We start from the raw sequence: 27,224 nt of genomic DNA, 5'->3' as shown, positions 1-27,224 counted from the left end.
AATCTGTTCCCAAACATTCATTCAGTCTCATTTACCACTGTGTGAAGTAGCTATTTGTCCCCAGTTTAAAGGTGAGACAGCTAAAGTACAACAAGGCTCAGCAGCTCCCTTAGATTGTTCTCTCATCCCTCCAAGTTGTGTAGTTTTTGTTACTGGGAAATTTAGACAAATAAATTCATTGGACGTTTATAAAGTTTCCCATTAAGACTCTCGGGGATCAGATTGTTGCTTATGCCAGAGGGTGCTGTGACACAGTGTCAGTGATTTTAAAACCTTCTAAGTGAGTCTAAACTCATTGTGTTTTGTTCTTTCCCTACACCCCCCCTCCCCACCCATCCTTGTGGAATGGCAAAGTGATTTCCAAAGTAAGATTCACCAAGAGTAGATGTGGTAACAGTTAAGTTTTATCATATTGAAACCTTTCTGGTCACTTGTTTTCTAAAACATAAGGTACTATGAGTTGGTCTTCTTTATACAACTACCAACACAGTACCTTCTCCTGAAAATAAAGATAGGCTACCATTAAATTCAAGTTACAGACAAGACAAATCTACTCTTTAGTATCCAATGTGGTCAAAGCAATTAAACGCTAACTCTACATTAGATTTTGAGCAGAACTTTCCTTAAAACTGGATTGATATGATGAATATTTATGAAATAATAATAAATTCTCAGAGTTGGAAGGGATTTCAGAGGTCACCGATTTCATCCTGCACCTAAACCAGAATACTCTCCAATGTATCTGTGTAGAATGGTCTTACGGACTTAAGGTGAAGATGGACAATGAAAGGAAACCCACAACCTCCCAAGGACATCCATTTCACCTTTGAAGAGCTTGAATTTGGGGGATATTTTTTCCTTCCATCCTGCCTGAATCTTCCTCCTTTCAATTAATGTTCAATATGAATCAACCAGCTTTGTGAGATGGTTATGTAGAAAGACTTTGCTTCTAAATTGAAACAAATGAAAGACTCACAACAGTCATCTGCTCTTTGAAACCAAGATATCTGTGACAAACTCCAAAACAAAGAGCTAAGAAGACTGTTAAAGATCCACTTCTCACCAGCACTAAAGTCATTGTCCAAGAAATTGAATTTCCCAAAACTAAGTGAAGCCATTGCTACTTTTATAGCAGAGTAGTATGTTCGCCTTGATGCTACAGTTTTCACAGAATCTCAACACTGGAAAAGACTTCAGAAATTATGTAATCCAACTCCCACTTGAAGCAGAAATCTCATTTATAGCAAGCAACCCCAATAAATGGTCATCCAACTTCCACCTGAAAACCTGAAGTAATAGAGAACTCAATAACTTCCAAGGCACTCACTCCTGCTTAAAATAAATAATTAGCATTCATTTAATGCTTTGAAGTTTGCAAAGAACTTTAGAAATATTATCTCATCTGATCCCCCTAAAAGTCCTACAAAGTAGGTCCTATTTATTTATCTGCAATTTGTATATGAGAAAACTAAGGCAGACAGAGGTCAAATGACTTTTCCAGAGTCATAAAGTTTATTTGAGACTGGATTTGAACTCAAGATTTCTTAATTCCACTCATAGTGCTCTACCCACTGCATCACCTAGCTGCCCTCATCCTAACTTTCTATAAAATTTTATGTAGTCCCTTCACCATGCTGGTCACTCTCCTTTCGATACACTCCAGGTAGTAGAAGTCCTTTCTAAAATGTGGTTCTTACAAATGTGCATAATTCTCCAGATGTGGTCAAGTACTAATAGTGGCACCATAACCTCACTTAACTCTGGTCTCTGTGCTTCGGTTAATGTAGCTTAAAATTACAAAAGCATTTCTGCCTATAATGTCATGTTATTTACTTGCATTGATCTGGTAGTCTGCCCAAAGCTCAATATTCTTTTCAGGTGGAGCCCAGTTGTCAAATCATGTCCACTCCCACATCCTGTGCTTGGGCAGGCAATTCTTTTGAATCCAGATATTAAACTTTATCTTTATCCTTATTAAGTTTTAACTTATTAAATGTGGCTTATATAACTACTTGCCTGCTGGATATCACCATCCAGAGATAGGCATCTCAAAGTCAAGATGGCCAGAACTGTTCCCCACCCCCAACCAATCGTTCTCCAAACTTCTTAATAATAAAAAACTTGCACGTATTAAAGCATTTTAAAAGTTTATAAAGAGCTTTACATTATCCATTTTCACTTTTTAATCTGATGGAAACCTTCAGAAAAAGTAAAGATAACAATAATAACTATCATCTTATATGCTAGCTTTAGAGTTTGCAAAGCATCTTGCAAACATCTCATTGATCCTCAGGACAAAGCTGGTAAGAAGATGCTATTAGCGTCTTCATTTAACAGATAAGGAAGTAAATGCAAACTAAGTGGCTTGTCCAGGGTCACACAGATATACACATATAATACACATACATATACACACGTGTGTATATGTGTGTATTTTTGTGTTTATGTATGTGTGTATATGTGTGTGTGTATTTTTGTGTTTATGTGTGTGTGTGTGTGTGTATATGTGTGTGTGTGTGTGTGTGTGTGTGTGTGTGTGTGTGTCCAGATTTGAATTCAGTTCTTTCTGGCCCCAGTGCACTATCCATTGCACTACATAGTTGAAATTTACTTTGTTCACTATTCCAGCACCATGCTATCTGCTACTTTGATATCATTTATATATTCTTCAAGGGATGGAAAAAAATTGTGAGGCAGGGACATATCCCTAGGTTATTCTTCTAGAGACTTCCTTTAAGGTTTACATTAATCCATTAATCACTATTCATTTGATCTGGTCATTCAACCATTTCCAATCCACCCATCAACACCACCTGGTAGCCCCAGAGTTTTCTTATGCTCAAGGATATATTGAAAGAAACTCTCAAGTGAATATGTGGAATCTAGGCCTACTGTGTTTATGTAATTCCCTTGATAGAGCAGTCTAGTCTCTGCATAAAAAAAAAATGAGGTTAGTCTGATATGACCTATTCTTGAAGAACCTAAGCTTATTTATAGTGATTACTGTTCCTTTCCTAATACTTTCCAGAAATTTGCCAGAATCCAAGTAAAGCTCACTGGCTTATAGTTTGAAGAATCCAATTTTCTTGAAAAGCAGGACAATATTTGCCCATCTATCATCCCAAAGAACATTTCCTATTCTTTTTGATTTTTTAGCACTTGTTAACAGTGGCTCAGTACTCACATGTGCCAGTTTCCTAATTAGAATGCAAACTCATAAATAGAATGTAAGCTCATTTGTGGTAAAGACTGTTTGGTGAGGGCAGGTACTTTGGTATTTGTGTCCCTAGCACACTGTAGGTGCTACGTATGGGATATAGTAGATAAACTTGTAAATACTTATTAGCTGATGGATTCACTTTCTCAAGATATAGCATGTCATCTATTTCGTCTTGTTGACTTGAACCAATAAAGGGCAGCTAAGCACCATCCACATTGGAGATTTAACAAATATTTGTTGAATTGAATTAAATTGACAGTAATGTCCTGGTTGGTAGAAGGAAAAAGGTGAAGTTTGCTTCCTGCCTCTGTAGCCATTTTGTTTGTTTGTTTGTTTTGTTTATTTGTTTTTGTTTGGCATTATTGTTCTGTTTTTACGATTTTCAATGACCAGGAGCCCCTTTTAAGGTCTCTTTTAGTGATAAGTTGAGGTCAGCTTTCCTTAGCACCACAGCCTTTTGCTCAATGCTTCTGAAGGTTACCTGTAAGGCAGGAAGAACAGGATGGAATGCCATGTCCCTGAGCTGCCTGACCCTACAGGACTCTGGTGAGGTTGCACCACACCTACTAGAAATATTAGGAGACCTCTCTAACCCATTTCTTCCATCTGATTAGATCTTTCTATTTGCTTCATTGAATCCCAGGCTGACCTATGTCTTGAACTTGTGCCCAAGTCCCCATCAGAGGACCTGGCAGAAATAGTCAAACTATTCTCAAGCTGTCAACATGAGTTATCTACCCACAAAAGATGACTTTTATAAGAAAAGGGCATTGTAATTTCAGGAAATGGTTGCCATGTTATCTTAGCAATATGACAAGCATGCACCTCAACCAAGAATTTGTATAAACAGAATATTGCCTAGAGAGTACTTACTTAGGACTGTTGGTCTGACATTTATTCTGAAAATTGAAAATCTAATTCTAGGAACACTTCTTGAGTACCTACTATGCACAAAGTGGCATATTAGTCTGCCCTCCAAGAGCTTGGAATCTATTAGGAAGACAATAACAAGCACATATATGGATCAGATACAGGGTAGAATGTGATCTGTCTTTGGAAAGATGCTGATCTTGAGTGGCAACGTGATATAGAGAATGGACAGATAACTGGAGAACCAGGAAGAAGTCTTGCCTTTCACCCATACTGGCTATGTGACCCAGCCTAAGTCAAGTTATCCAGCCTCTTAGCGTTCTAATCGACTAAGACTCTAAATCAATGGTCTCAAAACTAAATAGAAACAAAGACCACTAATCCATACATAAATATATTGTGGGCTACACATTGATTTCATTTTTAGATGCAACATTATTTGTGTCTAATTATATTTTTATTGTTTGCCTAATATATCCCAAATCTGGCTCCTGCCATACAGGAGAGTGTTGGGGGCAGTAGCCAAGTATTTGACATTACTGTCCAAAGTCACCGATAAGGTCCTAATCTGCTGATAAGAGAGAGATTCCCTCACCTCAGTTAAATCATGGGACCAGTGTCTAGCCATTATCAACGATTCTATGATCTTGTGACTTGAATGAAGGCATAATTAATGTTAGAAGAGATCTCTAGCTCATTGGATCATAGGATTATTGATTCAGAACTAGAAAAAATCTTTCAAGTCCAAAAGATGAAGAAAGTGAGACCTAGAGAGATTAAGTTACTTACCCAAGAAGATCTTGAAAGGCAGTGAGAGTGGATGTCAATGGAAAGCTTTGGAAAAAGAATAAGACAACATGTCTTGTGGAACATCCCCACTAAATAACCAAGAGTTGTACTGTACCATTTCATGAGAACAAAAAAGAACCAAACATACAAGTAGGTGAACCGGGGTGACTGTGAAATCTGTAAAATATTCATCATAAACCACCAAAGACATCTTCTCCATAAGAAATGTTCAACTCATGTTGGTCAAGAATCCATACTGGATTTATTGTATCATTTCCAGAAAAGAACATCTTGATTTTGATACATTCCTTCTTAAATAGGTAGAAGTATTCCATCTCAAACATTTACAGAGACAACCAGAGATCTGTGGCTATTATTATAACATATACATTGAAGGACATTATCATTTTTGACATTGAACCTTCCTTGACCTCCATTGACACAATTTCTGAATAAAAATCTTATTTCATTGAATACCACCACGCGTCATCAGCATTACCACCCTTTCTTCTAGTAAGTACAGACTACTAAAATTCTTTCAAATCAATTTGTTGAAAAAAATTAGCAAAAAAATCTTGTCAGTTTTCTCAAGACTCAAGTTGCCATTCCATGCTCAAAACTGGAGTAATTAGTACTGAATAAAGAACCAATATGGCATCATAGACAGAGTGCTGGATAGAGAGTTAGGAAGAATGGGATATAAATTCTGAGTTCAACTTTACAAGCTATGTGATGAAGGATAAGTCACCTGAACTCATTGAGCCTCAGTTTCTTAATTCATGAAATGAGGTACTGTTGGTCTCTAACATCCTTTTAAACTATAAATCTACAGTCTTATGAATTAATACCAGGATATGGTTTCAACTCTTCTCTCAATTGCTTTTCTTTATACTTGAGAATGCATAGTACAAATCAGAATATATCTAAGATGCAAATATATATGTATATGTATACATATATATATTCCCATTTTTTTCCACAAGAGTTTCCCATGCTGGTAACCAATGGAGCTTGACTAAGGAGGGCTCCTGTGCCTTTAAATTAGGCCATGTAACCTATATCTTATCAGATTCACAGTTCACCTGAGTCAATGTTCTCAAAGGGTAACTTGACCATAGCAGTAGGGGATGGAGGATTAGGAAGAAGGGAGAGAAAGAAACTTCTTAATTGAAAAAAACCCAATAATTTAAAGAGTCTACTCTAAGAAGTATGTATCTTTATATCCCTAAAGTCTAAGGCTCCAATCAAAATTGCATTGAATTGAATTGAAATGAATTGAAATGAATCAAATGAACTACAGCACTCCTGTGATGAACATGACTATGGCATGTTCATAGGGCCTCTCAGGTCTTTGTATTTTCTTGGGGAATACAGAAAGAATGATGGTTGTGAAACACCTAAAATCCAAATTTCATTGGCTCTCTCAATCAGAGTCAGTCTCTCTTCCCAAGACACTCTTTTTCAATCAATACTTTTGGCATAGGACCTGAATTTGTCCCAATCTTCATCAACAGGATTTAGATTTTCCTAAAGGGCTTTGGTACCTGATTGACCTCTGCCTCCCTTCTCAATTACCTTAGGGCATAAAACACCCCATCAACATGGATTCAGGGCCCCTCTGACTCAGTGGATGTCTGAAGATACTTAAGTCACCATAACTTGCCCTGTTGACCAAACGTGTTTCCATTTAGGAACTAGGAAAAGAGAAACTAAGTGCCATGATATCCTTGTTGCATATCTTTACTCTATTAGAGCGAAGTAAACCTTCTTTAGTTATCTATTCAACAGTTTATGAGTACCTCATTTCATCCCAAAGTGCTAGCATTAGGCCCAACCCTAAAAACTTTCCAATGAATTTAGTGTACGATTAAATCAATTTCTCCCTAAAAGTAGTGTGGACACTACCTAATGTATTTGTGATGATTCAGAAGGCACTTGTAGGGTTTCAGCATTATCATTATGAACTCCAGCAATCCTCAGATTGTAGCCTGGGGAAGTTTAGGTTAATAAAGTCTTCTGGCTGATGGGCTCATGGAACAAAAACAGCTTTGACTATTCTTAGATGACTTGCTACTCACTAAGCAAAAATGTCTCATATATAGATGTTGAGCTGTGACTTGAAGGTCAATCCTTTGGCATTCTGCTGATCCAAGGGAAGAAGGAAATTAAACACCTGCAGGCCCCACATGGAAAACGTTCAACCTTTGGTTTTCTAATGTATGGGTTTGGGAGGTCATTAGCTGATTTCACTGTTGCCAGAGTGCAGGGGAAGAGAAATAGCTTCTCAAGACCGAAAGTATACAGGGCTTTATATGTGAAGCTCAAACAATTGCTCTGGCCTTGTTGGAAGTAGGGAGAGCCCAGGTGCAACCTGCTCCTGAATGGGCTGTGAACAATGCTTGTGCTCTGTTTGGTGTGGACTTCTGTTGGGGACAGGGATGGAAGCACTGGTCTTCATTCATGGACCCAAATACATGGAAGAGGTTTTATAGTCATCTGAGGACAAAGCAGGCCTTCATTAAATACCAGCTGATTGCCTCGAACTCCTAGTGCTCCAGTGCATCTCATTTGCTAACCTGTGTTTTCTCCTAGGCTGGAGGAAGACAAATGAGAAATAGATTTTATATAAATTCTTGTTGTAGTTCTATGTGTGAGAGGTAACATGTTGTAGTGGATAGAGAATTGGACTTGGGACCAAATAGACCTTGACTCTCATTCTTCTTCTGATGCATATTCTCCGTTTGACCCTGGCAAAGTCACTTAATTTCCACGAGTGCCAGACAAGTCCCTAAGACTAGAGACATGCAGTTATCCCTTCCACATAGCAGCTTTCCCCATTGTGGTTTCTTTATATCACAGGTCAGCACAAGAGATTAAATGGAGAATTGGGGGGAGTTTTGTGGAAACTGAAGGCAACGTATGAAGAGCAGATGACCCAGAGCCATGACGAAAAGACTTAACCCAAATTTTACAATAAGCTACTGTAAACACCCCATAGAAAAAAAGGAAAATATTCAGACTTTTTCTCTGGTAAGAAGGGAGGGCCAAGAATTTGACACAGATTTTCCAGATCACAGGGGTGCTAAGCCCCTAACCCCTTCACTGTGGAAGGGGGAACTGTACTCAGCTGTGTTATAGATGTACATTTGTGGGGGGTTTACTGTTCTGATGAAACTATAGATCCAGGTGCAAGGAAATAAATAGTTCTTCACAAGAGGCTAAGATCTTACCTCTTCGTTCCTAATAAAAATGGGGCCCTAAACTTCAAATGCTTCAGCCATTAATTTTCTATTTGCTTTGCATGTGCTTACTTCGAAACTACTTATCTGTTATCTTCTTTTAGACTGTAAGCTCCTTCAGGGCAGCCCTCTTTCCTTTTTGTTTTTATATCCTTTGTATCCAGCACTTAGTACAGTGCCCAATACATAGCAGGCACTTAATAAATGGTTATTGAATTGAACTGAATTATTGAATTCTCAATGCACAGCACTGTGCCTGGCACCTAGGAAGCATTTAATAAGGGACAGTTGATTGATTTATTGATCTTTTTTTGCAAAACTTAGACTGACCTATTCAACTTAGTCGGTTGAATAGCATCTTGCCTGGCCATTTCATTATTTTTGAGCTTAGTATTGAATTCTTAAGTTGCTGATAAAGCCCACTCTGTGTTTGCTCTGACTTAGCTAAGAGGCCCTGTGACATTTCACACTGCTGGACCTTTCAAACCCAATGACTAATTTTTGTATAGAAAAAAAAGAATGTGTACTCCCACAGCATTCAGCCTTCCAAAAGAGAAAATTCCAGTTTATGAGAGAAAAAAAGCTGTTCCTCATTTATCCACTAGCTATGTTAGCTTGAATTGCCCTGAACACTCATGAGCGGCCTGATCTCTGATGATTGCCAGAATTTCATTTAGACACTCTCAAATGAATTGCTTTAAAATGTTCAGCAATTTTTAAAAAAAGTTATGTTTTTAGATATCCTCCATAATATATAGTTCCTGGTTGTGAAGGCAGAAAACCTGTGTTTGAACACCACTTCTAACATTTTATAGTTATGAGACCCTGAATCATGCATTCATTCATTCAACAAGCTTTTATTGAGGATAGGGATATGAACTGGATCTGAGCTTTTCTTGACATATGGAACTCTAAGATTGGAAAATTTTCTCCATCAACGCAGTTCAATGTCTCTATAATTTATAATCTGAAAGAGTTGCCTAGGGCACTAAAGGATTAAGTGACTTGCCCTAGATCAGTGTACATCAGAATCAGAATTGGAACCCAGGTCTTCTTGGCCTGGAGGCCAGCTTTCTATAATGCCTTATTTGTAAGATGCTAGTATACACAGATATAAAAGAAAATGATTCCTACTCTGAAGGAACCTATACTCTGTTAGGTAGGTGTGTGGTGGACAAGATATACAAAGGCAGGTCAGTACAAAATATATACAACATAAATGCTGGTTATGCTACATGCTACCATTTTCTTTGGGGCAGGTGATCTGATTTACTGAGCCTCAGTTCTCTGATCTATAAAATGACAGACTGAACTAGATAGTCTCAAAGCCCTCTTATGGCTCTAAATTCATGATCTTACAATATTCTTTAAATATAAGGAAGTCTTGGAGTAGAAGAAAGTAGAACCTACAGGAATCAGGAGAAGGTTCTGTAGAAAGTGGCACCTGAGTGAAGCCCTGAAGGAAATTCAGAATGCTAAGAGGTGAAGACCAGGAGGTTTATATTCCAGGTATCTTGGCAAAGCCAGATTTCCACGAATGAAGAAGTAGATCAATTTGGCTAAAACTTAGAGTTTGTGAAGTACGGTGATGGAAAATCTGACTGTGAAGTACCAAAAGTAAACATTTTTGTTTTATATCAAAGGCAACAGGGATCCACTTTAACTTCTCCTTTTTTGGGGGTGGCAAGGCAATCAGGGTTAAGTGACTTGCCCAGGGTCATACAGCTAGTCTCGAGTGTCTGAGGTTAAATTTGAACTCAAGTCCTCCTGACTCCAGGGCTGGTGTTTCACTGCACCGCCTAGATACCCCTGCTGTAACTTCTTGAACAGGGGAAGGGCATGGTGAGATTAATGCTTCAGGAATACCAATTTGGAAGTTGGAAGACAGATTTCAGAGGGGAGAGACATGAAGAAGGCTGACCAATTAGGAGGAGATAAAATCCAAGGGAAGAGTGCTGAGGGATTGAACCTTCAAAAGTAGTACTATGGGAAGTGAAAGAAGGGGGATGCCTAGAGGACACACTGTGGAAGCAGAAAGACACAACTTTTCCGAACTCAAATTCCTCATCAGTGGGCTTGCAAGTGCAAGGGATAAAAAGAAAGGAGAAAAAAGTCCCTGTCCCCAAGTTTTATATTCTGTTTGTGGGGGGACCACATGGAAACTGCTGGTACATGATATATGTGTACAGAATAATTGAGGGGGGAAGTTATTATAACAATATTATATGACATGTACTGCATGCTAAGCACTTTTCCATTTATTACAGTATATTAGCTACAATTATATCTCATTTGATCTTCACAAAAACCCTGGGAGGTCTGTGCTATTACTATCTCCATCTTGAGGATGACAGAGACAGAGATTAAGTAACTCGCCTAGAGTCCCATAACTAGTAAGGTGAGATTTGAACTCAGGACTTCCTGACTCCAGGCCCAGGGCTCTATCCACTGCACTAAAAATATCCTGCAGAATATGAGATTTACACTGCCACCTGAAGAAAGCCAGGGAAGTTCAGAAGTAGAGGTGAGGAGACCGCTCTAGGCCAGTGTAGAAGCAAAGAAACAATAGAATTATAATTATTATTAGTGCAAGTGTGTGTATATATGTGTATGTATATATTAGTATATTATTAGTGTAAGTATAACATAATAGTAGGAGAGTGACAGCTCTTAGATCAATTTCTGTCTGACCACCATGAAACTTACAACTAAGAAGCCCTAAATAACGCAGAATAGCACTAATCACTAACGGTAGACTCCCTCCAGGGCTAGAAGACTCATGGTAACAGTATCTCATTGGAAATTGACATTCTGTATTCATCTGTAGCTTTCAACAGAAAGCAAACAGGGATGCTATTTGCAGGTGTTCCTGGCCCTTGTCTCCACCCTGCTCCCACGGCAGCCACCCTCATCTCCTTAAGCTCTTCTCTTCCAGCCATTTAGCACATTTCTAAACATCCAGCCCTTGGTCTTTTATTGTGAACTGCTTTGGAACAGGGTTCTTGCTGGGTTCGACGTGCTGGGGCAGGCAAGAATGCTCCGCTCTGCACAAAGAGCCAACCTGTTAAGGATTTCACCTTTTAAAAAATGACAGAATAATTATAGGACAACATGTCCTTCATGAGTAAAACAACCCCACTAAAGTGCTTTCAAGGCTAGCGTGGCCTACTTCTCTCCTGGCAAGCTGCATAAATCATCAACTGTTAAGGGACTGGTTTGCAGAACATGTGACATGTGTGTGTGTGTGTATGCACGCATGAGTAGCATCTCTATGTGCATGTAGAGAAGTGTGTGATTGGCATGGTTTAATGGGCCTGGAGTTTCGGCTTAGCCCAAACTCCTTTTCCTTACTTATACCTAGATATCAACTTTATCCCCCACCCCACCCCCACCCCTTTTAACTCAATCATTCTTTTCCTTAATCTTTAAACCTCCAGCTGCTTTAAGGGGAAATTTAATCCATATATGTCTGCCTCATTTTCATTTAAATAGTCAAAAAAAAGTTGTTTTAAAAGAGTTCTTTGATGTCCTAGACTCCCTTGAGCTGTTCCTCAGCCTATTTTCTTAAAAACAGGAATGAGCATTTTTCAGGTGTAGAGGGGTCCCAAAGCCTCCCCCTTCATTTTCTGGCTCTCAAATGGTGGGGAAGTAGGGGGAACACCTGTCTTCCCCCCACCTGCTGATGCCCTTCCCCAGAGAACTGCTTATCTGGGGATGGATCATCAAGCACTTACCAACACAAACTCAATTCTGATGGCCCCCATTGAGGTTAATAGTTAACATTTCTGGCCTGCCAGGGCCTCACACTGGAGTGGATGATCCTCACCAAGAAAGGGGCTTTCAGGGAGCCTTGTCTGGCCCCAGACTGACAAACCTGAAGGCTGGAACTGGGTTATATAGGGTGATCCTTTCTTTTTAGAATATTCACAGATGCGGGTGTTAATGGAAACCTCCCTTTCTGCCTTATCCCACTACTCATGGCTCTCCAGATATACCCATGTTGAAACCCATATTTTCTGCCCTCCAGGTGGTACTTTACTTCTCTGCCCTGGGTCTAATGTGTATCATTTCATTCTTGCTTTCAGATTCAGGACAGAACTTCTTAATCATTTCTAGATACACAAAAGTCAGCCTATTCCATCTCACTGTGCACAGTATTATCCCGAGAATAATCTGTGTTTGGCTAAAACTCAAGGGTTCCCACAGTGAATCGCAAACTTTAATCAATGGAGAGGCTCAGAAAATTGTTTAGAAAAAAATAGTGTGCAGTTATAGATAGAAAGAGGGCAAATATCGTGGTTGCTTTGTCTGGGATATCTCCCTTTTCTAGGGATTTAAAGCTGTCGGAGTCATGTTGTAAATCTGGCCACTTCATAGGTTCTTTGGTTATTAATGGTGGCATTTTTTCCCCCAGACACTTTCTGAAGCCTTGAGTTCTAGACTAAATGCAATTAGCATCAGAATCTTGGGGTAGTTCGACTTGGGGGCGGGGCTTACAGATAGACCTGGGTTCAAATGGTTTCTCTGTTTCTTCCCAGCTGTTTGACCCTGGGCAAATCACTTAATCTGTTTGAGATGCCATTTCTTCATCATCGCCCATGTTATTACTTCTCAGGGTTGTTGGAGAGATGAAATGACAATATGTTTAAGCATCTCAGGAACTTCAAGTATTAAATAAGTGTTGGCTGTTTTCGTAGTCATATATTTTTGAGAGACAACATGGCAGAACAGTGAGGGTACTGAACATGGAGTGCAAATCTCTTCTCTATCACTTACCGCCTGTAGGACCCTAGGCAGTTCACTCATCTCAGAGCCTAAGTATCCTAATTTGGAAATTGGTGATAATAATCCCTCTAACTACTTACCTCAAGTGCTTTTACAAAGGTCACATTATATAAGGTTCATAAAGCCCTCTGCAAATCTGAAAGTTCCTTGTGAATGTCATTGATTATTTTAATGTCTGTCAACCTATCTATCCATCTATCAATTGATTTCTATTTGCCTATCATTTCTCTCTCTGTCTGTCCTTTACCTCTCTCTCTCTCTCTCTCTCTCTCTCTCTCTCTCTCTCTCTCTCTCTCTCTCTCTCTATATATATATATATATATATATATATATATATAATCTGTCTATATTTATGTATTTATCTCTTTCTTTTTATATATCTATCTCTGTATTTTATCTACTTATCTCTTTATTTATCTGTCTATCTACTTATCTATATATCTACCTATGTATCTACTTATCTACCATCTATCATTTATCTATCTATCTATCTATCTATCTATCTATCTATCTATCTATCTGTCTATCTATCTACCTACCTACCTACCTACCTACCTATGTGTCTATCTACCTGTTTATCTATTATGGTAAAGGCAACATGGCTTATTGAATAGTCTTCTGGACCTAAAGTCATGGAAATAGCTTCAATTCTTGCTTCTGCTACTTACTAGATGTATGATCTTGGGCAATGCATTTAACCCTTATGCCTCAAGCATCTGTTAATTCATAGGCCTTGTACTAATCTTTTGGTAGAAGGAGTTCCCAAATCTAGACTTTTCTATGCAGACAAATCACAGATCCTTTGTGTATTCATATATTTGTATATTATCAGAAGAGGTAGATATATATTTATGATGCCAGTAGAAGCATTTTTTTAATGAATGATTTGACTAAAAAGTTAAAATGGTAGGCTTCTCCAATTTTTAGATGACAATGTGGGGAAGGATAACTAACACAGTGGAAGATAGAAAAGAGATTTGATGTATTGCCAGTATAACATATTTATAATATATATGTTATATATATATATATGTATGCTTATTCAGAAAGGTGAATGAAAAGGCATGAAACTGTATAAAATGGGTTCAAAATGAGCATGCACTAGAAAAGGAGCAAAGGTACATAGGAGAACCAACCTATGGAGCCCAATCCCTTTGGACTTTGTAAAAGGAAGTCCAGGCTTTAATTTCATACCTTCATCCAATGCAAAATGCAGAGAACCTTTCTGTAAGGCAGGAAGCTTTAAGAAAGAGAATAAGAGTTATAAGAATGGGGGATTTTATCATTATTATTATTATTTTCGTCTAATCCATTAAACAAAACATATGGAGGCTGCAGAATCTTGAAGTATGAGGTCTCGTGGGACCTAATCACTTAGACAAGATGCCCTACCTGGTCTCTAATATATCTACATGACTAGGAATTCACATCATCATTTGGTAAAATATTAAGGGGATCAGGGAAAATAAGCCTTGAAAACATGTGAAAATCTCAGAGGTGAAAAGATAAAAAACTAAAACTAAAAATTCCAATAAAGAGGAAAATATGGAGGCTGTACCATGTGGATGCGTCTGTCCACTCAGGTTTTTAAAAGATATACATACAAAATTGAAGTAAGACCAGGTAATGGAATATATATATATATAAAAACATGCAAATAATATGTAAAGATGGATATGCAAAAGATTATATAAAGATAGATACAAAAGTATGTAAAGAAAGATATGTTAAAGAATACTGTCATATGGATCTAGCCATTCTGGAGAACAATTTGGAACTATGCCCAGAAGGCTATAAAATTATGCATATCCTTTGACCCAGCAATACCACTACTAGGTCTGTACCCTAAAGAGGTCAAAGAAGAGGGGAAAGGAGCCACATGTACAAAAATATTTATAGCAACTCTTGTGGTGACAAAGAATAAGAAATTGAAGCCCATCAACTGGAGAATGGCTAAACAAGTTGTGGCATATGATTGTGATGTAAAGCTATGGTGCTGTAAGAAATAATGAGCAGGATGTTTTCAGGAAAACCTGGCAAGGCTTCCATGAACTGACACAAGGTGAAGTGAGCAGAACCAGGAGACCATTGTACAAGGTAACAACAATATTGTACAATGATCATCTATGAGTAACTTAGCAATTCCCAGAAATACAAAGATCCAAGAAAATTCTAAGGGACCTATGATGAAAAATGCTATCCACCTCCTGAGAAAAGTCTGATGGAATCTGAATGCAGATCAAATCATACCTTTTTTACATTTCATTTTTCTTTTCTTTGTTTGGGCTGTATTTTCTTTTACAACATGACCAATATGGAAATATGTTTTACATGACAGCACATGCATAATCTTTATAAAATTTCTTGCCTTCTCAATGATGAGGGAAAACAGGAAGAGTGGGAAAGAATTTGGAACTCATAATTGGTAAAAAAAAAAAAAAAAGTTAAAAATCGTACATGTAATTGGGAAAAAATAAAATACTAAAATTCAAAAAGAGAGAAAAGAAAAAAATAGTGTCAGATGCTAAAGCTCAAACTAAGTTGTGTTTGGGAAAGAATGTCGAGAGCAACAAAAATATTTTTGTTTGTTTAAATTATATTGAGGAGATGAGGGAGGTAAAGAAAGTTGTAGAGCCACTACTTAGGGCGGGTGGCTCAAAGATAATACACCAGAAATAAGACAGAGATCAATTCTTTTGGTTCTTCTTTTGCTTCCAAGGCAAACAATGTTTGAACTAGAAGAGATAGTACAAAAATATATACTAACTCATTAAAACCCAAGATAAGTAAGAAGATAGTAGGAAACCATCCAGCTGTTCTTGATCAGCTAAAATTATCAGGCTCAGATGAATTGCATTCCATGAATCTGGTGGGATTGGAGAATGTGGTTGAGAGTTGCTGTCCATGATTTTTTAAAGATCGTAGAACCTGTTCCATGAGGTTGAGAAAAAGTAATGTTCTTAAAGTGTATGGGGAAGAGGATAGCTCTCATCAACCACAAGCCAGTAGACATGATGATTGCCAGAAGAAAAAAATGTGACACAAAGCAATATTTAGTGAGCATCGATGTGGAAATATTTTTCATAACTTGGTATTATAATCATTATCAAATTGCTTGCCTTCTCAAGGAGCGGGGAGAGAATTTGGAACTCAATTTTTAGTAAATGATTGATAAAATGCTTTTACATATAATTGGGAAGATAGAAGTTTCCTCATATTTGCAGATGACAAAGTAGGGAAGGATAACAGTAGAAGAAAGAGAAAAGATCCAAAAAGATCTCAACAAGCTATGACATTTGGGGTCACTAAAAGTAACCCCAATAATAAATATAAACTCTTCTACTTGGGTTAAAGAAATCATCTTCACAAAATGAGTTGGGGGAAGGATTCCTAACCCTATTTTGCAACTAGATGGTGCAGTGGATAGAGCACTAGCCCTGGAGTCAGGAAGACCCAAGTTCAAATCTGGCTTCATGATCCTAGGCAAATCATACAACTTCCTTTTGCCTCAATTTCCTCAACCGTAAAAAACAAAAAGAGGATAATAATAGCACCTACCTCCCAGGGTTGTTGTAAAGATCAAATTAAATCATATTTGTAAAATGTCTAGCACAGTTCCTGGCATGTAGCATGTGAAAGATTCAATTTCCCCTTCTCTAAAACTATTTAACAAAGTGCCTCATAGTGAGAACTTAATAAATGCACTTTCCACCCCTATTCTCTAGCCCAGAGAGATTACTAAGCAAGGATCAATTGGAGGAATTGTGGATGTTTAATCAGAAGAGAAAACATGAGGATGGGGACAGTGTGTGTGAGAACTGCCTTCATGTATTTGAATGACCGTTATGTGGAAAAGGGAATACAGTTATTGTTCAGAAATGAAATCAATGGATGGTGAATTTGGGTTTGATACTGAGAAATTCTTCTAACAATTCAAAACATCCCAAAGTGGAGGAGGAAATAGTGGGGTCTGAGGCATAGGTTTATAAGCATAGGAAGGTGGCAAAAGCAATTAATGCTTTTTAAGGCATAGGTTGTGCCGTTGTTGCTCTGTAGGGATGTATCTGACTCTCTGTGACTCCATTTGGGGTTTTCTTGGCAAATATACTGGAGTTATTTGCCATTTCCCTCTCTAGCTAATTTTACAGATGAGGAAACTGAGGTAAACAGGGCAAAGGGACTTGCCCAGGCTCACACAGCTAGTCAGTGTCTGAGGCTGGATTTGAACTCACTAAGATAAGTCTTCCTGACTCCAGCCTAGGCACTCTATTCACAACACCACCTAACTACTCCCATGGAGAAACTAGATGATTTCTATAGCTCTTTCCAACTGTGGGGTTCCAGGGCTTGGAAATTCCATGTGAGACACAGGGAATGATCACTGGCTTTCAAGTAAGGGGATGTGGGTTTAGATTTTGCCTGTCACTTCCTACTCTACTACCAACATACAACAGTACTTGAATGATAATGAGCACTTAATGATTATTGATTGAATTATTGTGATCTTAAGCCAATCACTTAACCTCTCTGGGCCTCAGTTTTCTCATCTGTAGAATGAAGGGGCTGTACTCAATGATCTCCTTCTGGTTCTAGAATAATTCTAGGTAATTCTTTGATTGTGATACATAGGCATGAGACTCCTAAGTAATCAATCAACTTTTGCCATCTTGATTCTTAGTCCTTTATAATAGTATGTTTTTAATATATTTTCATTGATATCATAAGAGCAAGGTCGAATCACCCAACCCTATTTAGCTCCAATAAATTCCTCAGGTACAAACACATCTCAGCTATTTACTAAGTCTGAATAAAGCCTGGAAACCTCCCTAGGTGTGACAGGAAGTCTATCTAATTGGATGAGGAACTTGGTCATGTCCTGGAGGACTCAATTAAACTAGAAGCTCATTCAAAACCTGGGGATCCAGGTGAGTGTGGAGACAGGACAGAGAGTTCTAGACAGTCCCTGGAGGAGTTGCTTGGGGGTGGGCAAGGCAAAGCAACAGGTATTTATTAAGTATTTACTATGTCTCCAGTACTGTGCTAACTAAGCACTGGAAAGAGCTTACATAGTCAAGAGAAGAAAACCACAAAAAATAAAGGAATTGAAAAGTATATGTGGTGGGGGTGGAAAGTGAAGGCAACCAGGTTAAGGGAATTGTTTTGAATTCTGTAAATCCAGAAACATAGCTAGCAGAGGAATGAAGACAGGCCAGCATAAGACCATCCCAAAATGGAGATCCAGAAAGGAACTTACAACAGGGGAAAGGGATAAGGCCAAGAGCTTAGCAAAGGATATTCCAGGGGGAGATAGCCTTAGATAGTGACAGTTTCTCCAGAGAGAAACTGCAATTGAGGTATGGTACTAGAAATCCAAACAGCTAGGAGGGAAATGAAGTTTGGCCAGTCTGGACCTCTCATCAAAATGGAAGTCCAGGAAGTTTCTCACCAAAGAAATATATACTTCCTTCATAAAACACTTTTCATAAAAACTAAAATAAATCTAGCTAACTAATTGTAATCTACTAATAATCAAGGCAAGAATAAACGTGGACACTAGTAGGTATTCCTGAGCTGTAGCACTAGAAAGACAACCCTTAACCCTCCAGGGGTATCCCTAGAGCCCTCAAAGGAAAGGTAGTAAATTCACCCTGTATCTCTCTCCCTGTCCTTCACAGGAAGCCAACTAATAGAAAAATCTGTCTTTCCCCCTCCTCCAGCTTCTATACAATAGCAGAGGTCTATAGGTGTGGAATACTACATATGTTTTCAGACTTTTCTGGTATTTTGGTTAGTTTTGCTGACTGCTAATGTCTTATTTTTTCTTCTTTCTCTCTGGGAGAGGAAGAAGGGAGTAATTCATCAGAAAATAAAGACAATATAAACAAAAAAGAGATGAATAAAATTCATCTTAAAATAAAATGAATATTAAAATTATGTAGAGAATCTCTCATTATTTCTTAAGATGATGGGAGGCATAGAACCTCGATTAGGTTCTATGATCTCACCTTGCTCTTCTGCAAAGGGCCGTTCCATGACTTGCCTCAGGTCTACACCAGGCACCCTGTCATCTTGAGCTGGTCATCAGCTGGAAGTGATCCTCCTAATGAGCATTCAGAGGGAGGTTTTTCCCCATTCACCATCTAAGAAGCAGCTCAGCTTCTGGAGGTGGAAGAAGCCAGAAGGAGGGAGAGGCAGTCACTGATGTTTAAGTGAGCATGAGTTTCTTTTCCTGTTCTCTTTACTTCACCACAGGTAAATTCTCCTTAGTTGCTCAGAAAAACAAAACAAAACAAGTCTTTTCTAGTCTCCAGATGTTTTCTAGTGATTTCCTTTTTTCTTACATCTATATATTTCATGCTGATGTTGTAAAAAGAGTGGCCCGCTCCCCTCCACTACCCCCTTTTTCACTCTACAGCTTTTACTAACCACTTTTCAAACAAGGACATTTTTCATTAGGCCTAGAGATCAGACAATGCTACTAACAGCCCTGCATACATATCCTACTTTACTTCCCCAATAGACCAAGCCATTCTGGGAAGGAAACAACTACCCAGGTACATCTTTCAGCCTACTCGGCTAATACTTATTACAGTCAGGATGTTTTTTTCCTCCCTCTAAGTGTCTGTCCAACCCTCTTTTAAATATATATATTCATGGTTATGGCATCAACTTCTGCCTTTGGTAACGCATTTCTCACACTAATTGCTGCATTCACGTAGACATTTGTCCTCATGCTAAACTCTCTGATGGCCTAGACTTTGGGTACCTTGTTCCAGAGCCTTTCACATTTTTAAACTCCCTCACTGCATATCACTTTCTTCATAATTCTTAGGACTAAGTACAGCTCTCTCCAAGCCCTTTTCATCACTTCCTTCTAAAGGCCTGCAGATGCAGTTTTCCCTCCTCTCTGCATGCCCTGATCCTCGCTATCTTTTTTTTCTAATTCATCTCTCTTTTTTTTGGTTGTCATTTCTGAAATTTGATACCCAGACATGAGCTAAGTTTTTCTGATAGACTCTGACCTCTCTTTTTGAAATCGTCAGCCAGACCTGTTGCTGAGAACTTTCTCTGCTTCTCCTTATTACTTCCCGCCATTAATTTCCTTCAGTCATAGTTACAAGTGCTTATTAAGAACTTGCAATGGTTTATTGGTAAGGAGGAGAAAGGAGTCCTCTATCACCTTCCTCCATCAAGCCACCTCAGCCTATATTTTCTGCTCTGGTTAAAAGTACTCCTCCCAAAAAAATAAAAATAAAAGAAGAATGTTATATGTCTGATGTTTGAATACTTAGCTCTGTTTCTCCTTTAAATAACACAATATTGCCTCAAGTTTAATTCCCTGGCTAATTATAAAATGGAAAAACTTAAGCCATCCAAATATGATATCAATTCAAAGAGGCAGTCACAGAACATAGCAAAAAGGGAAGAGGGAACAAGCTCCATTTAAAACATACATGAGAATGCAGCATGTTTTAAATGGGCCAGCAGAGAGACCGTTGACTATTTAGCAACTGGGGTTTCAGTGAGAGAGCAGTGCACCCCTACTCAAGCAATTTTTACCACATGAATCATCTTACCACGTGCCTTCCCCACCATCCATCTATTGTCCTCAACCAGGAACCGACAAAATAAGGAGTTCCAATGGGGAAAGCAAAATGGTGAGCATTGCTGAGCAGGACCAGTTCCTGACTGATTCAAATGACTCAAATGGGTCAAATTGAAGATCCAGTTCAGACTGTAACCCAAGCCAGTCCATTCTGAGCTCCTCAGAAACATGTCAACACTGTATGGAACATATCCAGAACACACTGTGATAAGTTTGCTTCAGGGGCCCTCAGCTATAGTATACTTCGTTATTGATGCTATGCTGCTCAAGGAAAAAGCACAGCTCAGTCCTGGGGCCCCTCATGGGGAGAAAGTGGGGGGAGTTGCAAAGACTCATTTTATAGAGCTGTTTCCCTACTGGCGGTAGCCTGTATCATAATAGCAACATGATAAACACTGATGATTACCCCCCCTCCATTTGCATCTGTATTCATAAAGCAGAATGCATTGTAAGCTAGCTAACCTTGTTTTATTATTTCCTTATACGGCATGAAACAGAGGGTGTGAACAAATAACCTTCACCTAGTGTTTAATGTTTAGACTCAGCACTTGTTTTCTGCTCCAGACATGCTTGAAACCTTCAAAAAGCCTGCTAAACACGATGTCTTCTTCTTGAAATATAGGATTTAGAACTCTAGTATTTTGCCTTCATCTGCTCCCAGTGTAATCTCAGAGTGTAGAGTCATTGGAAAGAAATATTGCTCCTCTATGGGTCTTGTTCTGACTACAAAACCAAACTGAGAGGTGCTGAAAGATTTAGAAAAGTCCTCCCTAAGGTGCGGATCCTTAGTGCAAATGGCTTTCTCAGATAAAGCCGTGCCTCCTCAAACTCCAGTCTCTGATTTGTTGTTCTTCCTTATTTCTTTACACAATTTCCCCACAATTCCTAGCTTAATTGAAAGAGACTGCTAAATACAATGGAGTGAGGCACATATTATTTGGCTCATCCTCTAGCCTCCTAATGCTCAGCACTTCAGTTTATTTGTGATTGAGCCTTTATGTGTATAAAAACTAAAGCAGAAACAATCTGTAAGGTTGTTTTTTTTTTTCAGTCAACAGGCATTTCTTATGATCATAGGCTCATAGACTGAAAGATGGGAGGGATCTTAGAGGTCATAGGGTCCAAATCCCTTATTTTACAGATGAGGAAGCTGAGACAAACAGGTTAATAGTGGGCCCACATCTATTATTTAATATACGTTATACCTCTATAGGCAGTGTACCAGGCACTAAGGGGATAAATTAAAATTCAGTCATTCCCTGTCCACTAAGAGCTTGCATAGTATGGGGTTAAAGGACATATATATATATTAGATACAGTAGAAGAGAGGGCTTCGTTGAGAAATACTATGAATAAGAAGTAGGTCATGGGTTATGATCCAACAATGGGATTCATAAGGATTAGTCATACTTTGTAAGAAGAGAAAAAAATGATAGAGCAGCCTCACAAAAAACTAGGAAGAAGAGACTATTCAGAATAAATGCATGTGGTCCAAGAAGGGCGGTCAACAACGTCTAGAACTACATAGAGGTCAATAAGGATGAGGAATGAGAAAAGGCCATTGTATTTAAGAAGAAAAAGATCACTGATGATCTTGGAAAAAGTTTAAGTCACCTAGTGGAGACAAGCAGATTGGAAGGAATTGAGAAATAAGTGGGAAGGAACGAGGTAAAACAAGCATAGACAGCCTTTCCAGGAATTTGGGTATGAAAAAAGATTTACAGTTAGGCAGTCCTAGTGGCCAAGTCAAGCTGAAATTCCTGGAGAAATCCTAGTATATGGAATTGCTCCCCCCCTGCATGATAATAGAATTGACCTGGGCTACTCAGGCTTCTTGAACCCATAGTCAGACAAAACCTAATGGATGGAGTTTCTGTGGACTGAAATAAACATATTTGTTCTATCCCATTTCTAGAATAAAATTGAACTTTCTTCCTGTTGTGGTGATTGACTTTGAGAGAAAGATGATGACAGTCGTGGTCTTGGTGATGATGATGGCCTGATACCATCATCACCATAATGCTCACCATCATTATTTCAATTCTCCTTGTTATTCTATGGTTTAATGCTAACACAATGCATTCACATTTTCATCATATAAGTGTTTTTCACTGGAAGAAGTTGCCTTCCTGGGCAAATGATCTATTGTCCTCTATTCTTCTCACTTGCTTTTCAAGTCACAGTCCTTTTATTTTCCTTTGTCTCTAGGACTTGAAGAATGTTTTCTTAGTGATCCGCCTAAAATTCATCTATTTTGCCATTTTTATCATTACTGTGAATCAGCCTTTGAATTAGGCAATATATTGAATGACTCAAATACAATCCAGAGAATATTCTGCTTTAACAGTGTGGGGTTGTCATTGACCAATCAGCAGTAATAACACGTACTGATCAATACAGTGCTGTCCGTGGTCTGAATCTGTCTGGCCTTAGGTAGTCTCTTGACCAGTGATTGAAACAGTAGCTTATCCTTACCTTCCAAAAGTAGCTTCCTATACCCCTTCCCCAAATATGCATTAGAGCTTCAGGTAATTTATATAAGGCTTTGACTTTCTGTCTTCCAGCTTTCTTCCTTAGCACAGATTCAATCTTATTTAACACATTTTTGTGAAGTTATCATATTATAGGGAAACAAAAACAAATTAAAAAGTTCCTTTCCTCAAAGAGCTAGCATTTTATTATAAAGAACCACATGATACATAGCACAAAAAGCTTAAGACCTCTGGCTGTAGAATGTAGAACTTGATCTCAACTGTAAAGAAAGCTTGGGAATTTAGAAGGTAGAGGTGAGGAGGGAAAACATTGGAGGCATGGACAGTAAAGAAATCACATGTGTAATGTGTTTAGCAGACAATATGCAATGAAATTGATAACAATGGAGAATAGGTGATGACATTCAGCTTGGAAAGCCAGAATGAAAGAAGACTATAATAAGCTTACAGAGGCAAACAGAGGAATTTGTATTTCATTCTAGAAATAAAAGGAAACCACAGAATTTCTTGAGCAAGGGAAATAAGAAAGAATAGATCATAGGAACACAGATTTAGAGTTTTAAGGGAACTCCCTAATTATATAGATGAAGAAACTAAGTCACAGGTAAGTGACATGATTGTCAAGGGTCACATAGCTGTTATATGTCTGAGGCTGGATTTGAACTGAGACCTTTCTGACTTGGTCAAAACATGTCTTCAGGAGCACATTTTGGTAGCTTTGTGAAGTACGGGTTAGAGAAGGAAGGATCTAGGGGCAGAGACAACTTTGAAGTCTATTACAATATTATGGGCAAGAGGTTATGGGGGCCTGAAGTGACATAGTGGTCGTGTGAGTGGATTAATCAATGGATAAGTATAAATGTATGAATTAATGAAAGAATCAATGGATGTCTGATAGCAGAAGGTATTCTTGGTGAAACTGATAAAAGTCAGCACAAAACTGTTGGGTCGCAAAAGGAATGAGCTGCTATTTAGTGTTAGGTAGCCCCTTGGTTTTTCAAAGAAATTATACAGCTCCCTTTTTCAAACTGGGTGAATGAAGTAGCCTTTAAAATATAATACTGATCTTAAAGCAGTTTAGGTCTGATAAAGTAGAAATTTTGTCTATGAAACAATTAAGAATATTTTGGGAAAGGAAACTTGTCAGTATACATAATCATCGGGGCATATTCATATCATCCATCGCTATTCTAGAGCCATGGTCCTGCTCACCAGCCTCCACCTCCAATGTGACACTTCATTTTCTGCTCTTGGTCTTTGGACTTCATTTTGGTGAGACTTTGCCATTTCTAACCTGACCCAAACCCTCATACCCTGCTTTTCCAACCATCTTGATATCATTCCCTTACCTGTGTGCCCCTTTTCATCTCTGGAAACCATTTAAAAAAAAAAACCCACTATCATTCCTGGAAAGGACATGCCAATCAATTATTCTGTAATCCCATTCATCATTTCTGTGACTTTCCAACCCCAGACACTCCTCCCTAGCCATACACCCCCATTTATGTATTGTTTTTCCCTATTAGGGTTTAAGAGCCTTGAAGGCAGGGACAATTTTGCTTTTTCTATTTGTATAACCAATGATTAGCATGGCACCTAGAACATAGTAAATATGGGTGAATATCTATTAACTTATTGATGCTTTCAAAGAGATTTTATGAAGCATCAGCTCTATACATAAGAATATTATGGGCAGTCTGAGTAATACAGAAATAGGCAACATGGTCCCTGACTCTGGGGAACCTACAATCTAGTCAGGGAGGTGAGACATGCATTGTTGTAAATATTTCTTTCACCCAGATGTTTTCTGAGGCAATGAGGTTTTGTTTGTTTGTTTTGTTTTGTTTTTTTATGTACAAAAGCGTTCAGATTTGGCTATAGTCCAACACTATGGAGGGAAGAGATCACTTTACAAAATAGAGTAATTTCACCATCACCACCCACTTCCACCCTTGCCTAATAAGTCGTGTGACCTGCTACAGCTCAGTGACTCCAGAAAACAAGGAAAAAAGAGAATTGTGGAGAACTAACTCCTTTCAAATGAACTTCTAAGAAGTCATCCTCTCTCCTCTGCCCTCACTCTCCCTAGTTTCCCTTCATTCCCCAACCCTGTCTCCAAAATGTTTGAGACTCAGCAGGATTATGAAAGGAAAAGGTCTCCCCCAAACAACCAAAACCTGCAAGAGCCAATGTTCTTCAGTTGAAATCTTGTAGTTACTAAAGATTTTGCAATGAATCAATATAGCATCAATCAATGAGAACTTATTAAGTAGTCACAGAGCTGGTTTGGTGATCCAAATATAATGATTGAAACAAGGAGCTTTCATTTTACTGGGGGAGACAAGGATATCTCTAATTGTATACACATGTAAGGAAGATCCCACATGAAAGGAAAGCTTCATGTATTTCATGGGCTATATGTGGCAGGGGCTATTGTTGCGTGGCACATAGTGAGGCAGAATAGAACTCTCTAGCCTCTTCTCCTTCTTATCCTTCTTTAAGAGAGACTTTATTTTCTGGCAGGAGAAAAAGTAGGAAGTAGGGGCTAGAAGCCACTCTGCTCCTCTCAGAGAGAGGGACAACTGGGCTCTCTGTTCTCTTAAGTATTATTAGTCTAGGGCATATGGTCAGATTTAATCAAACTCCTGATCACTTTGTCATTTGGGAGAATGGGAGAAGACCCCAAGCTTTATATCCAAGACTTGACCCCTTTCCTATCAAATACCAGTTCCAGGATGGACACACATAGCAAATAGCAAAGAAATCCATTAGAAAAACAGAAATCAGAAAAGGTATATATAGAAGAACATATACCAGATGATACAGAAGGAAAGAACTGTTCCACTGAGAGCTAAGTAATTCATCTCAACCAAGAGAGAGCCCAGGCTCTCACCAAAGGGGAAATTCCTCAAATTCTCTAGAGGAGCAAGTTGGATAAGAACCTGATGGTGACTCTCATATCTTCCCAATCTTTTTCCTTCAGTAACTTGAAGTGGAGTTGCCCTCTTCCGTCTTCTTTCTTGAAGTTAAAGCCAGAAGCACCCAAGTGATACCTGAAGAATCCTGCAGAAGACTTGAAGCTTGGACAATCTCAGAAGGAAGTGGCTCAGAACTGAAGCTCTTTTGCTTCTTGCCAACTCTGCCCCACCCCTCACACAGGACAAGGTATTCTTCTCTACCAATAAGGAGAAAGTCCCATTCTATGGGCCTTTGGACAGGATTACACATACAGGATAAATATAAAGATGATAAATAAAAATAAATACAGAAAAATTATATAATAGGTAGTTTGAGAGGCAGGGCATCTGAGAGAGTTGAGGGAATCAGGCAAAGTTTTATATAAAACATGATGTATTTGCAACATGAAGTTGGTCATGGGTTAATATGAATTATCTCTTTCTGAGGATATTTCCCTTAAGGACTCCAGGAATATCTTCAACATTGGCTACCATGCTTTTTGGTCTAGCATTTGCTTTTTCTTGCCTTCTTTCTGCAGCACAGGGGCTTCCTGCATCAATTATGGAGAAAGAATGGCAGAGGAGTAGGAAACAGTTCAGTTAGCTCCTCTTCTACAACCTTCTCCAAGAGTTTTCCAAGATCTAGAAAATTCGCCAATACATAAAACTTCATTTTATAAGTGAAAGGAGAGTGAATCCTGATGAAGAAATCCAGAAATCGCACTAAATCATTTGCCCAGCCTAGTTCAGCATAAGGAGACATACATACTTTGGGACTACATTCAGAGCACTCTAGAACCCAGAAAAGTTATGCTCTAGCATAAGAGAAGTCCCTAAACCCATAGGGGCCACCAACAGACCCATAGCAGGTCACTGCAATGGACAGAGCTAACTGGTAGCTTTGCTGCCCAGTAGCCACACAGAAAGCCCCAACAGGACCAGCCCAAACCTTCCCTCCAGAAGTGTGGCAGAGTTCAGTCCTAACATCAAGTCTAATGTTAGGAAGTAGGCTAGAAAAATGAGCAAACAAAAAAAGAACCCCATCAAAATGAGCTATTAGTGGTGGCAAGGATGCTCATGACACATACAGAGAAGAGAATAGCTACAAAACATCTACAAAGAAAAACATCGTCTGAGCACAAACAAAGCTAGAATTCCTCAAAGAGGCGAAACAAGAGTTTAAAAAGTTATTAAAAGTTTTTTTTTGTTTAGTATAAATGAAATTAGAGCATTGGAGGGGGAAAAATGAGAGGAATGAAAGAAAAA

This window comes from Notamacropus eugenii, chromosome 2 (assembly GCF_028372415.1).
Source record: "Notamacropus eugenii isolate mMacEug1 chromosome 2, mMacEug1.pri_v2, whole genome shotgun sequence".
Taxonomy (NCBI): domain Eukaryota; kingdom Metazoa; phylum Chordata; class Mammalia; order Diprotodontia; family Macropodidae; genus Notamacropus; species Notamacropus eugenii.
Note: the sequence above shows the minus strand (reverse complement) of the source record.